At 50.7% G+C, this 14,045-nt stretch overlaps 1 protein-coding gene and 2 non-coding genes across 3 annotated transcripts in view; all 3 read right to left on the reverse strand.

Moving 5' to 3' along the window:
* The window catches only part of PER1 (period circadian regulator 1), a 370,577-nt gene that overhangs the window by 264,145 nt on the left and 92,387 nt on the right, over positions 1-14,045 (reverse strand). The window lies entirely within an intron of this gene.
* Positions 382-454, reverse strand: TRNAK-UUU (transfer RNA lysine (anticodon UUU)). The gene has a single exon. It is a non-coding gene; the product is annotated as a tRNA-Lys (tRNA).
* TRNAQ-CUG (transfer RNA glutamine (anticodon CUG)) lies at positions 3,393-3,464 on the reverse strand. The gene has a single exon. It is a non-coding gene; the product is annotated as a tRNA-Gln (tRNA).

Genomic DNA, 14,045 nt, shown 5'->3' on the forward strand with positions numbered 1-14,045 from the left:
CACACACACACACACACACACACGCATCTTGTGACCAGCTACAGGGGAAAGCAAGCATTATACACATACACACACACACGCGTTGTGACCAGTCACAAGGGAAAGCAGCCACTTCACACACACACACACACACACACGCATCTTGTGACCAGCTACAGGGGAAAGCAAGCATTATACACATACACACACACACGCGTTGTGACCAGTCCCTGGGGCAAGCAGCCACTTCACACACACCCGTGACCAGTCCGCAGGACTCACACTCACACACACACACCCCTGCGATCAGTCCCTGGGACTCGCAGCCATTTTTAGGAACTAAGCGGCTGTTTCTAAACCTCTCAAAATGCCGCGGTTGACTCGTTTGCCAAAACTGAGACCCGCCCGAACAGGGACTTGAACCCTGGACCCTCAGATTAAAAGTCTGATGCTCTACCGACTGAGCTATCCGGGCTCTCTACTGTTTGTGCACCAGCAGGCGAGTGATGCATCACACCGCCTGTTTCACAGCCCCTGGGGATTCACTGATCAGCTGTTCCTGCTGGGGATCCCCCCACCCCCAAGCCCTTGGGGTCTCTTTACACAGTGTGTGTCTGAACAAGCAGGGGTGCTTCATCTAGCCCCCCCCCGCACCTCCCTTGTCTGTCCAGCCCGGCTAGAGACCTGGGGGTAGGGTGACCAGATGTCCCAATTTTATAGGGACAGTCCTGATTTTGGGGGTCTTTTTCTTATATAGGCTCCTATTACCCCCACCTCCATCCCGGGGGGCTTTCTGCTTCCCCAGCCAGCCCCGCCTTCCTTCCCTGGCCACAGCTAATCTAGCCAGTTCCTCCCCTTGTGTCGCCTTTTCTAATGGCATCTGTCCCCCCCCTACAAATTTCCCCAACATCCCCCACCCCCAAGTTTTGTGAACTAGTTACATGCCAATTTAGTGACTGTTTGGAAATCTGAACTGAAACTGAAAAGTTAATACACACTTTAAAAGCAGATACAGTGTATGATCATATAGGCGTGTCTGCAAAACTATGAACATAGACTAGCTTCCTTATACAGCTGTTTTTACGACAATGTCAGTGCATTCGTTTCCGCGATGTTGGCCAACCTAATAATTTCAAATGATGATTTGTAAGCGAAGGCTGAATGAGCTCTCCCTGACAGCCAGTGATGAGCTGGGGCTGGGGGCGAAAGGCTTCAGGACCAGATTGTATTTACACTCACACCTAATCTCCCTGGGTTTCCAGCAAACAGAGCTGTGTTGCCCAAGTGACAGATTTTGGCTGGGGTTGGGTTTCAAATCACTTGACTGCGCGGAGGGAGGGAATGAAATGTTGTTGTTCTTATTGTCTGAGTAAAGGGGTTGGACTAGATGACCTCCTGGGGCCTCTTCCAGTCCAAATTTTCTTTTCTTTTCTAATGTTTTGGCATTATTGAAAAGAAACGTCAAATTATTCTAATGCAAACCATTCTATATCTATTATACAGATATACATATAGAATATATATGAATATACTATATTATAATATATACAAGAACCCAAGAAGGATGTCAATGTCGTGCTTCATAGAAGGCTTGAGTAGCCAACTTTAATTTGTGTGATGATTTCAAAACATGAGTTAAATCTAATAAAATGGTCTTAAAACATTTTTCAGTTTTTACTATGGTGCCATACAGCCCCCCTTCACCCTCACCAGCCGACACCCCCCCTCATAAATTCAAACACCCACCCCCCATTTCAATTCCTGAGGAAGCCTCTGACCTGTTCTATCAATTTCCCCCTCTCTCTGGTGGCAGATCCGTATTTCTGACAGTGGCTATCAATCTATGTATCTGACCATCTCTTTCTAATAATGCCACCTATTCTATCAGCATATCATTTATGTCTTCCCCTCCTTTCCTGCCTTAGCTCTATATAGTTCTGGCGGTTTCTAATCTACCAACCAATCTCTCCTTTTCTAATGGCATCTACTCTATCAGCATCCTTCTTCTCTCTTCATTTTCTGTCTCTCTCTGATGGCGTCTAGCTCTCTATTTCTATGGGATCTACCAATCAGCCACCCTTTTCTAAAGTCTATTATATCTATCAGCATATAATCTAACACTTCTTTCTTTCTATTTATGATAGTATTTTATCTGTCCCCAGATACCTCCTCTATCTATCCATCCCCAGACACCCCCAGACACCCCATCTATCTATCCATCCCCAGACAGCTCCTCTTATTTATCTATCCCCAGACACCCCCAACTATATATCTATCCCCATACACCCCCTCTATCTATCCATCCATCTATCCCCAGACATCTCCTCTTATCTATCTATCCCCATACACCCCCAACTATCTATCTATCCCCATCCATCTATCCATCCTCATCCACCCTCTCTATCTAATCTATCTATCTATCCCCATCCACCCCATCTATCTATCCATCCCCAGACACCTCCTCTATCTATCTATCCCAATATACCCCCTCTATCTATCTATTTCTCTCTGATGGCATATGTGATGCAGCAGGGAGTGGGGAGTATTGACCTGGGATTGTTGTAGGGGAGTTTTACTGGGACTGTGTGTGGGATGGGAGACCCTCCTTGAGGGAAGATACCTGAGCATGCAACATGAGAGCCCAGGAGAGGGCTTGGGGCCAGGTGACAGCTGGGAAAATGGACAAAGGCTGGAGGAGGAACCTGGGGGTTAGATAGGCTGGAGGGGGTTTCAGTTTGGAGTTGGCTGGGTAAACAGAGGGAGCCCCAGGGCTGGGGTCTAAGCTCCCTGCCCCCCAGAAGGGCTTGACTGAGGGGTCCTACAAGCTCTGTTTGGGACTGTGTTCCTGTCAATCTAATAAACCTTCTGTTTTACTGGCTGGCTGAGAGTCCCAGTGAGTCCCCAGGAAGAGGGGTGCAGGGCCCGGACTCCCCCACACTCCACGACAGCTTACATCGGTCAGTTACTGATGGTATTTATCCACCCATCTACATAGCTAACCATCTTTTTCTAATGATGTCTAATCTATCACAGCTCTTCCTTTCTTTCTATCTGTCTGGTGCTGTATCTATCTATCTATCTTTTCTTTCTTTGCACCTATCTTATCTCTCTGTTTCTGATCTATCACTCACATAAGGATGTAGGGCCCTCAGAGACACCATTGTTGCAGGCCCCATATGAGAGAAAGAGGGAAAGGAAAAGACAGGAGAGCAGTGAAGAGCGGACAGGAGCAGGAGGCAGGGTGGAGAATGGCTCCTGGAAGTAAAACACTCAAAGAAAAGTTTCAAAGAGTCCGGTGGCACCTTATAGACTTACAGATCTATTGGAACAGGAGCTTTCGGGGGCAAGTCCCCACTTGGTCAGATGCAAAGAAAAGTTTGCACCAAGGATGAAAACCCAAAGTTGCCTTACCCAGGTTCCACCGAGATTTGAACTCGGATCGCTGGATTCAGAGTCCAGAGTGCTAACCATTACACCATGGAACCAGCTGACCATTCACCTTTCCAGAGCGCGGGTAATGACTGCTCTGCCAGGGTGCCATGCACCCTGGGGTGCTTGGCCAGGGGTTGGCCTCAGCCTGGCACTGAAGACAACAAAGGAAAATGATCTTAACAAAGCACTACCCAGCGGGTGCTGCTCAGACACCGTGTGCCCCAAGCACTTATCCGATCAAACGACTCTCGGTGGCCTGGGTGCAACCACAGCTGGAATAAGGTGGCCAGGTCGGAGGGCCACAAGCAGGACCAGCCTCTGGGAAAATGGCACCACTGCCTCCTCACGCACTGCCCCAGGCTCCTTTTCACTGCCTCCCCGCACAGGCCAGCCACACTCCTCGCCTCTTGCCCATGACCACTGGAGAACCACGGCTGTGGGCCAGGCACCCAGATCTGAAGGCAGCGCCGCCTCCAGCAGCAGCGCACAAGTAAGGGAGGCAACGCTAGCCAGGAGCCCAGAGGTGCTGGGGCTGTGAACTGCCAAGCCAAGAGGAGCGGGGGCTTGGCCCCAGCACAAATTAAGCCCTGGTGACACCCCTGACGGGACCGAACCTGATGTGATGAAGTGGGAATTTTTGGTAGTGTTCTGGTGAAGCCGGTCTGTGCCTCAGTTTCCCTTTGCGGGTCCTTAAAGCCTGATGCACTAAAGGGGTCACTCCCAAGGGCCTGGGGCTTAGACCAGACCCTGTGGATTTGTGCCAGCTGGGGCAGTCAGAGGTTTAGGGACACCCAGAGCATGGGGCTGTGTCTCTTGGCTAATAGGCATCCATGGACCCATCTTCCAGGAACATATCTAGTTCTTTTTTTGAACTCTGTTATACTGTTGGCCGTCACAACAGCCTCTGGCAATGAGTTCCACAGGTTGGCTGTGAAGAAATACACATATACAACAAATAAAAATGGTTTTAAACCTGGTGTCTAGTAATTTCATTGGGTGATCCGTGGCTTGTGTGTTACGGGAAGGCGTAAGTAACATTTCCTTATTCACTTTCTTCACCCCTAGGCCTCTAGCCTGTCCCACCTCAGTCGCCTCTTTTCTTAGATGAAGAGTCCCAGTCTCTCCTTACACAGCTGCTCCATGCTCTGAATCATTGTTCTAGGTGTGACAAAAGTTCCTCCTCTACCTTGGTGGGTCCTGTGCTTATTGGCGGGTTTGCTCGTCCCACAGATTCACCTTGTGGGTCAGGAAACAGCCCAGAGACCTTCCCTTCTGGTAGAAGCCACAGGCCAGGTCAACTCCTGTGTTGGATCAGGAGTTGGGAGGTTTGGGGGGGAACCCGGGCCCGCCCTCTATTCCAGCCCAGGGCCCTGTTTACTGCAGCTGTCTAGAGTGCCTCCTGGTACAGTTGTGTGACAGCTACGACTCCCTGGGCTACTTCCCCATGGCCTCCTCCAAACACCTTCTTTGTCCTCACCACCGGACCTTCCTCCTGATGTCTGATAACGCTTGTACTCCTTAGTCCTGCAGCAATATGCCTACTCACTCTCAGCTTCTTGCACACCTCTTGCTTTCAGCTCCTCACACACACTTCCTCTCCTCTGGCTCCCTTTAGCCTGACTGGAGTGAGCCCTTCTATAGCATCAGAGGTGCCTTAATTAGAGGCAGGTGCTTAACTGCCTCACCTGACTCTTAGCAGGTTCATTGGAGTCAGGTGTTTTCATTAGCCTGGAGCAGCCCCTGCTCTGGTCACTCAGGGAACAGAAAACTGCTTATCCAGTGGCCAGTATATCTGCCTTCTACTACTCTGCTGTTCCCATCTGCCCTGGCTCCATCACAGGGGCCAAGGGTAGGCAACCTATGGCCCGGGTGCCGAAGGTGGCACACGAGCTGATTTTCAGTGGCACTCACATTGCCCGGGTCCTGGCCACCGGTACGGGGGGCTCTGCATTTTAATTCCATTTTAAATGATGCTTCTTAAACATTTTAAAAACCTTATTTACTTTACATACAACAATAGTTTAGTTCTATATTATAGACTTTTGAAAGAGACCTTCTAAAAACATTCATATGTGTGACCGGCACGCAAAGCCTTAAATCAGAGTGAATCAATGAAGACTCGGCACAGCACTGCTGAAAGGTTGCCGACCCCCGTTCTCTGGGCCTTTCTCGGTTCTAACAGATCTCCTTGGAGATGGAGCAACCTGAACCGCAGCAGTATTCATGGTACAGGAGAGTGTTCCTAGTGCCAAAACCCAATACCACTGGGGCTTCCTCATCCTTGTAGGCTGCTGTGGTGTAATGGTTATAGCATGCTGGACTTTGAAGTCAACTCTCACTAGAAGTCTTGAAGTCAACTCTCAGTAGAGCAAAGTGTCTTCAGCGAAGAGTCAGTCTTCTTTCCCCCTTAGTACCCCTACCCCGATACCCTGAATGGTACAGCAACACAAAACGTTCATTGCCCCCACCAATCTCTGAGCCGAGAGTCCATACAGGAGAACTGGTAACATATAGGAGAGTAAGAAAGAGCTACCTGCTGATGGGGGTATGGAGATAGATAGAGGGGGGTGTATGAGACTAGGTAGATAGATAAATAGAGGGGAGTATTGGGATAGATAGATGGGGGGGTGGATGGGGATAGATAGATAGAGGGGGTGGATGGGGATACACAGATAGATAGATGGGCATATGGGGATAGAGAGGTGGATGGGGGTGGATAGATGGATGGGGATGGATAGATAGATGAGGGTATCTGGGGATAGGTAGATAGAGGGGGTGGATGGAGACAGATAGATAGAGAGGGTGGATGGGGATATACAGATAGATAGAGGGGCATAGATAGATAGATAGAGGGGGAGGATGGGGATAGATAGATAGATGGATGGGGATATATAGATAGATAGAGGGGGTGGATGGGGATAGATGGGGGTGTCTGGGGATAGATAGATGAGGGGGTGGATGGGGATAGATAGATAGATGGGGGTGTACATAGATGGGGGTGTGGCTGGGGATTGATGGACTAATCGAGAGGGGGTTATAGAGGAACAGCAGGATCGATTGGTGGTGGAGGGGTGTGTCTGGGAAGAGACAGGTGATGTGTCTATCGTGGGATAGATGGCTAGACAGAGGGGTGTGTGGGATGGCAGCTGGACAGAGGGAGGGAGGGATGGGGATCAAGAGGTAGATGGGGTGTATGGGGCAGGCGGGGGTGAATTGGGAAGTGGGTGGTGGGCGTTGGGATAGATAGGAGGATTATGGCTGTGGGGGTCGGGAGGGAAATGGGGTGTACGGTGTGGAAGGGATAGATCGAAGGCTCTGTATGGGGATGGACGGGCAGAGGGCTGGGTACAGATTGAGGGAGGGGGAGAGAGCTGGCACCCCAGGGACTGTACCCAGAGGGCATCTGAGCCAGGGGTCCGTTTGCAGAGGTCGTTAGCCAGTGTCTGTGCTGTATTGGGGGCCAGGCAGGCCCCCCCACTCTCTCGCTGCTATCGAAAGCAGCTGGCCTCAAATCTGGCCCTGAGAGTCCGGGAGCTCCCCACCTCACACACACACACCGGGGACTGAGTTGCAGATCTCATCCCCGTGAGGGCAGGGACACACGTGGTCTTTCTATGACACGCACCTGTGGCTCTGGCTTGGCCCAGCTGCTGCGATGACTGGGGCGCTGAGCCTTGAGCTCTGCCTCGCCGGGGCACCCCAAAAAGTGTTTCCATTTGGTGCCATGGTGGGAGGGGGCCACTGTGACAAAGCAAGGGGGGGCTTTGCTTAATGTTTTGGGCGAGCACTGTGTGTGCCTCAGTTTCCCCCTGTGCTGCATGTTTAACAGGGTGGTGGGCGAGGTGGTTTGTCGGTGCAGAGGACAGGGTGTGACCTCACCTAGCAGCCAGGGAGCTGTTGGGGGAGATGATATAGGATGCAGGGTAGAGATGGGAGTGGAGCATTGCTCCCTCTAGGGGTGGAGGCCCAGGGGACCACAGCGAGAGAGGGCAACCTTCAAGGGGGGGGTGTCATGCTGAAGGAGGGGTCCTCTCAGGGAGCCAAGGACCACGAGACCCATGACAGCCACGCGTGAGGCTGGGGGCTTGTAGACCCCTAGCGTAGCCTCACCAACAGACAGGAAGCCCCGTGTGACCCATATAACAGCAGTGGGGCTGGGGAGTGTGAATCAAACCATCTCAGATCTTGCCCCCCCACAGCCCCTTTAAAAAAAACCCAAACCATGCATGTACATGCAGGAACATGCCTGTGCAAATGCATGCACGTCACGTGTGAACACAGACACGCAATGACACCCTCACAAACCACGTTTGGGGCTGAAATTTCGCAGCCTTTTTCCCACCCCGCCCCCGAAAAGACAGGTTGGCATGGAAAAAATGGGATTCACTTCTGTCAACTTTTTACCAGTTATTTTTATTAGGAAATGAAGCATTAATTGTACAAACTACATGATGGACAATCACACACACACATGTAGAGTTTTCATGGCTCCTATAGTGATGGACAACCACACACACACACATGTAGAGTTTTCATGGTTCCTACAGTGATGGACAATCACACACACACACACACACACACACACACACACACACACAGTTTTCATGGCTCCTACAGTCATGGACAATCACACAGGCACACACATAGAGTTTTCATGGCTCCTATACTGATGGACATAATGGCTGAATAACGGTGAATAACAGCTATTTTGATTCCGAAAAAAGGCAAAAAAATTGTTTCGGGTCAAAAAATTTGTTTCAGGTCAAACCGATTTTTTTTTACGTTGCTGGCAAATCCAAGCAACAAAAACCCAAGTTGATTTGGGATGGACTAAATGCTTTTTTCAGCCTGCAAAGAAACATTTTGACTTTCAGCATTTATGTTTTTCCACAGTTTTTTTTGTTTGTGTTTGAGCAAAAAATGGAAGAAAAGGGAATTGGCCAATCAAAAAGCCCTCGCACTGGGAAAAACTGAAACATTTTGATTTAAAAATGTCCAGATGTTTCTTTTCGACTGTTTCCAATGTTCTTTTGCTTTGCCCCATAAATGACCAAGTGAGTGAAATCGACACAAGTTCGTGATATTTTTCACACATACCCCCCACTCCCCCCCAAAGTTTCAGCTGAAAAACTTCACCCAGTCCAGCATTCACAAAGTTCAGGGATCCTCCTTACTCTGAAGCGGGATTTTTCTATAGGGCTTTTGTGAACATTAGGCCTACCAGGGACTTATTTGATTAAGAGTTGTCTACACTTAAAACATTAGAACGGCGCATTTGCCTGGGTAACCCACCTAGGGAAGATTTCCTATTGCTTTCTACACAGGGATTTAGGTCAGCTTAACTACGCCACTGCCAGGGAGGCTCAATTTTTTCACCCCCCTGAGCAACGTAGTTATGCCACCTAATTTTCTAGTGTAGATTACGCCTAGGGCTGGCTACCCATGAACTTGCTTTTCCAGGAGACATGAGGTGTTGGGGTCTCAGAACAGGCTGGAGTGAATAAATGGGCTGTAACTAACCAGTGGAGGATCTGGACAGATAGTGGGCACCCCAAGTACAGATCAATTAACTTCTAAGGATGGGAAGATGTGAGCTCAGTGAAGAAGGGACAGTGGTGGGCCAAGAACGGAGAGGAGGGGGGATAAGATCTGGCTCTCACCTGGCACTGATGAAGAGACAGCTTGCTGACTTGATGTCTTAAGCTTGGCCCCTCCATTCTAACTTAAGGACTCCCCAATTCCAGCTGACTAATAAACCCAACTCTGTACATCTGGGCATCACTGCAGATACCTGCTGAGGTCCATGGGTCCCTGAAGAGACTTTGACCAGGAGCTGATCTCACTGGGCAGAGCTGTCAGGGTGAAGCAGGAGCCCAGCAAATCTTAGAAGCCTGTGTAAAGTCAGATGAGCATCAAGAATTCAGCGCTGCTGGTGTGAGAAGTGGGATGCACTTTCCAAGTACAGCAATGTTTTCCCACACCGGGCTCAGAGCGGGTTAAAAACACACACACAGCTATAGAGAGGTGCACACACAAACAAATATACAGAGAGAAACACAATTCAAATATAGCTATACCGAGACACACCCAAAGGACCAAAGGACACACCCAAAGGACACAGACACATAGAAAGCAAGTCAGAAAAATGTCAACCTACCAGTTTGCCACTGGAAAATTGGCCAGCTCATCAAAAACGAACTTTTCATGGGAACTTGTCCACTTCAGTGACCTTTTGCGTGGGCAACACAATCAGAAGGGGGCGTGTCGCCAACCATCTGCCTGGAAAAGTTTTGATTTTTCATTCTGAAGCGACTTGGCGTTTCAAAATGCACTTCTACTTTAAATTTCGTTTCCAGGGCTATATCGGAAGCAGTGAAACCAGAATGAAACATTCTGATTGGGCCAAAAGGGTTTTATTTTTCCCTGAACATTTCATGTTCTGGGGAATTTCCATTCGTTGTCGGTGTTCCGATTTGGAATGAATCCTCCTTCCTGAAATTGCAGAATTTCTAACAAAACAGAAATTCTGGCTACCGGATTACAGACAGACATCAGACACAAATGCGCACAATGGAACAAAAATACACCTCCACACCTTTCCCTGCATGCAGGGACGGGAGAATATTTGGGGGAAATAGTCCTCTTCTCTTGGAACATGACAATTTCCGTCAAGTTTCGGCATCCCCCAACAAAGCACGCAACTTGCAAGTGGTTCACACGGTTGGAATTCAAGATTATAGTTTATCAAACACAGAGCTTTTAATAGAGTCTGATATAAAAACACCACAGCAGACACCAAAGACCTGTATCCATTAAAAGGAAACTTTAATAGCAAGCTAGCTGACTCTGTGGTGCAATGGCTTGTATATTAGCTGTCTAGAACACAAAAAAGCCGTTCAAAGATTGCGGGTTCAAATCCAACCAGATTTCAAGCCTCACTTTTGCTACTTACCTGTAAAAAAAATTATTGCGATCTCTACAGAAATCAAGACTTTCCAAGAGGTATTGCTTAGCTTTAAGGATACCAGGCTAAAGGTGTTTTTTTGTGGATACTAGGAACTGGAACTTGTTGGCAAGCATGAAGCGGGGAATAGAGCTACATAATCAGAATTTGGGCTAGGCGAAATTCTTCGGATGACACTTTTTTCCACCAAAAAATGCAGCTTGGGGTCAACCGAAATATTTTGGCAAATTTGTGTTGAATTTATGAATTGTTTCGGTTTGGGGGGGTGGCAGGGATTCAAAAAGTGTGAAAACAAAACATTTCCATTCAAAACCACTTTTCATTTCACATTTCCCTTCTCTTCTATTCAGTTATAACGCGTTTTTTTTTAAAGCTCCGAAATGAACCAAGTCAAACAAAAAGTTTCGGTTGACCTGAAACAATTTGGGGGGGTTGGTTTATTTCTGCTTTCGGTTTGCTGAAATTTTTTTATTTTTTTTTAAATCAGTTGGCGGGCAACTCAACAAATTATTATTTGCCCCAAGCTTTGCGTTTGGCCAGCTAACAGAAAAATCCGTAAAGTGAACCAGCTCCAGACAGAACCACCTTAAAATCCAGGCTTGAGATTTTCAAAAGCAGCTGGTGATTTTTGGCATCTTCATTTTGAGTTTTGAGTGTCCACCTTGATTCACCACCCAAAGAGTCTCATGAAATAGAATCCTAGAATCTCAGAGTTGGAAGGGACCTCAGGTCCAACCCCCGGCTCAAAGCAGGACCAAACCCCCCAACTAAATCAGAAAGTGCCTTCTGAAAACCTGGTCCTGTTAAGGTTGGTTAGCCGCGATCATGACTTACTTTTGCAAATCTTCGCCTGTAAACCTAGGATTGTGCAGATGGCAGGGCATGTGGACTAGGTAAACTCATGGGCTTTTAGCAGAAGCGTCTTTTTGTTCCTTGTTTCTCTGGCACCTCACATAACAGGTTCTCTGAAAATCTGCATTCAGTTCCTGGGTCTACCAAGGCCTTCTTGGCACGTTTACACCATGGGGGCCCAGGTACAACGCTGCCGCTATGCCACTGTAGTGTGGTAGTGTAGACACTTCCTACCATGGCAACTAGATCGATGGAAGAATTCTTCCGTCAAGCTTGCCGCGTCTACACCAGTGCTCCAGAGCTGTGTTGACCTAACGTTTGAGTGTAGAGCAGGCCTAAGTTGCTTCCACAGTTCACCCACTGTACAGCTAAAATGATAATTCCTTCCTGTCTACTTTGACTTGATCAGGGCAAAAAAAGTTGAGTTCATCCTGTTGCGCGCACACCAATTGCTGGCAGCCAGGTTTCAACTACCGGGATAGGGTCCATAAACAAATTTGCTCTCGTTTAAATAAGGCCATTTCTCCGCTTCCCATTTAAAAATTGAGCGGTGGGGGGGATTTTTTTTTTAAATCCAAAGAAATTTTCCAACTGACAAGTCAGTTGTCGATGAAGAATCAAACGCTTTCATTTCAAAACCATCAGAATTAAACATTTCGCCCTATTAATGGTGATATTTTTAAACAAATAAAATGGGAATTTCCAAACGAAAAGTCGGCTCTCCCTGACAAATCAAAACGCCTCATTTCAGATCCAACCCCCCCTCCACAAACCGCACCCCTTTCCCAAAGATATTGGTCAAACCGCTGCAGATTCACGAGCCTTTTCGGTGTCACCCAATCTGCATTTTTCACCGGAAAAGCCATTGCGGATGAAAAAAAATTCCCCCCCTTGGCTCTACCGAAAAGACGTGTTCCTGGCTCAGGAAACGGGACCTGTGGGGGCAGAGGATCGGCAAGGAGTGGGCAATATAGATAAACTTTACATTATATACACGGCCTGAAGGGAGGGCTGAGTGCTATACACGGAGCTCTGTACAATGTCTGCCTTGCTAGGCCTGGGGCCAGGGTCTCCAGACAGCCGGCTGCGGGGGCTCCCCTTTCGAAGCTGCTGCCTCATCCGTGTGTTTCCGGGGCCCCGGGGCAGTGAAAGGGTCGGTGGCGTGTGTCTCCGGGGCCCCGGGGCGGTGAAAGGGTCGGTGGCGTGGCTGCGCGGGCGAGGAAGGGCTGGGGGAGACCGGGCAGGTGGGTGGGGGAGGGAGGCCCGGCCGGAGCCTGCAGGCCGGCTCTGGCGGGCTGGGCTCCGGCGGCACCTGGCGGCACTTGGCGGCCAGATAGAGGTGCAGGGTGTCGAGCAGCTGGCCCTGCACGCAGGGCTGGGCGTCGCGGACGAAGGCGGAGAGCCGCAGCAGGCATTCCCGGAAGCCCAGCAGGTAGCAGCGCTGCAGAGGGTCGGCCTCCCCCGCCGGATCGGCTCCTGGGGGGGCAGCAGGGGAGGGCGGGTCAGTGCCATACATGCGGGGGACAGAGACACACACTGGGGGATGGGGGTCAGTGCCAGGCATGGGGGGGGGACAGTGACACACCACTGGGGCGAGAGGGAGAATCAGTGCAGGCATTGGGGGGGGGGACAGTGACACAACACTGGGAGGAGAGGGGAACTCAGTGCCTAGGCATGGGGCAGAGAGACCACACATGGAGGGGTCAGTGCCAGGCCATGAGGGGGGACAGAGAGACACACATGGGGGGTCAGTGCCAGGCATGAGGGGGGACAGAGAGACACACCATGGGGGGTCAGTGCCAGGCATGAGGGGGGACAGAGAGACACACCATGGGGGGGTGACTGCCTGGCATGGGGGGGGGAACAGTGACACGCACTGGGGGAGAGGGATCAGTGCCAGGCATGGAGGGGGGACTGTAACACACACTGGGGGAGGGGGGGATCAGTGCCAGGCATGTGGGGGCAGAGAGACACACATGGGGGGTTCAGTACCAGGCATGAGGGGGGACAGAGAGACACACCATGGGGGGGGGTGAGTGCCTGGCATGGGGAGGTTAGGCAGAGAGACACACATGGGGGGGGTCAGTGCCAGGCATGGGGGGGCAGAGAGACACACATGGGGGGTCAGTGCCAGGCATGAGGGGGGACAGAGAGACACACCATGGGGGGGTGAGTGCCTGGCATGTGGGGAGGTTAGGCAGAGAGACACACATGGGGGGGTCAGTGCCAGGCATGGGAGGGGCAGAGAGACACACATGGGGGGGTCAGTGCCAGGCATGGGGGGACCGAGAGACACACCATGGGGGGGTGAATGCCTGGCATGGGGGGGTTGGGCAGAGAGACACACACAGAGGGAGGGAGGGTCAGTGCCAGGCATGGGGGGGCAGACACACACGCACAGGGGCAAGGGGATGGGTCATGTTGTACATGAGACACACAGACACACGTGCCCGCCCGCCTGCAGTCCCCTACCCCGCCCGGCGGGGGCACTCCAGTCCCGCAGGTAGCGCACGGCCAGCTCCAGGATCTCGGCCTTCTCCACTTTCCGGTTCTGCAGGGTCTGCAACACAAGTGGTCATGGACGGGGCTGAGGTGACCGGGGTGAGGGGGATACGGGGGGGGCTGGAGAAGATGGGAAGGGATCAAGGGGGGAGGGGCTAGGGGCTGATGGCAGAGAGGGGCTGGGGGACACTGGGCAGGCACTGGGGAGGTAGTGGGGGTGCCTGGGGGGCTCTGGGTGGTAGCTCTCTGGCTGGGGGCTGGGGGCTCTGGGCAGGGGCTGTCAGGGTGGGTGTTGGGGGGCTCTGGGCAGTGGCTG

The sequence above is a fragment of the Chelonoidis abingdonii genome, chromosome 11, assembly GCF_003597395.2.
Source record: "Chelonoidis abingdonii isolate Lonesome George chromosome 11, CheloAbing_2.0, whole genome shotgun sequence".
Taxonomy (NCBI): Eukaryota; Metazoa; Chordata; order Testudines; family Testudinidae; genus Chelonoidis; species Chelonoidis abingdonii.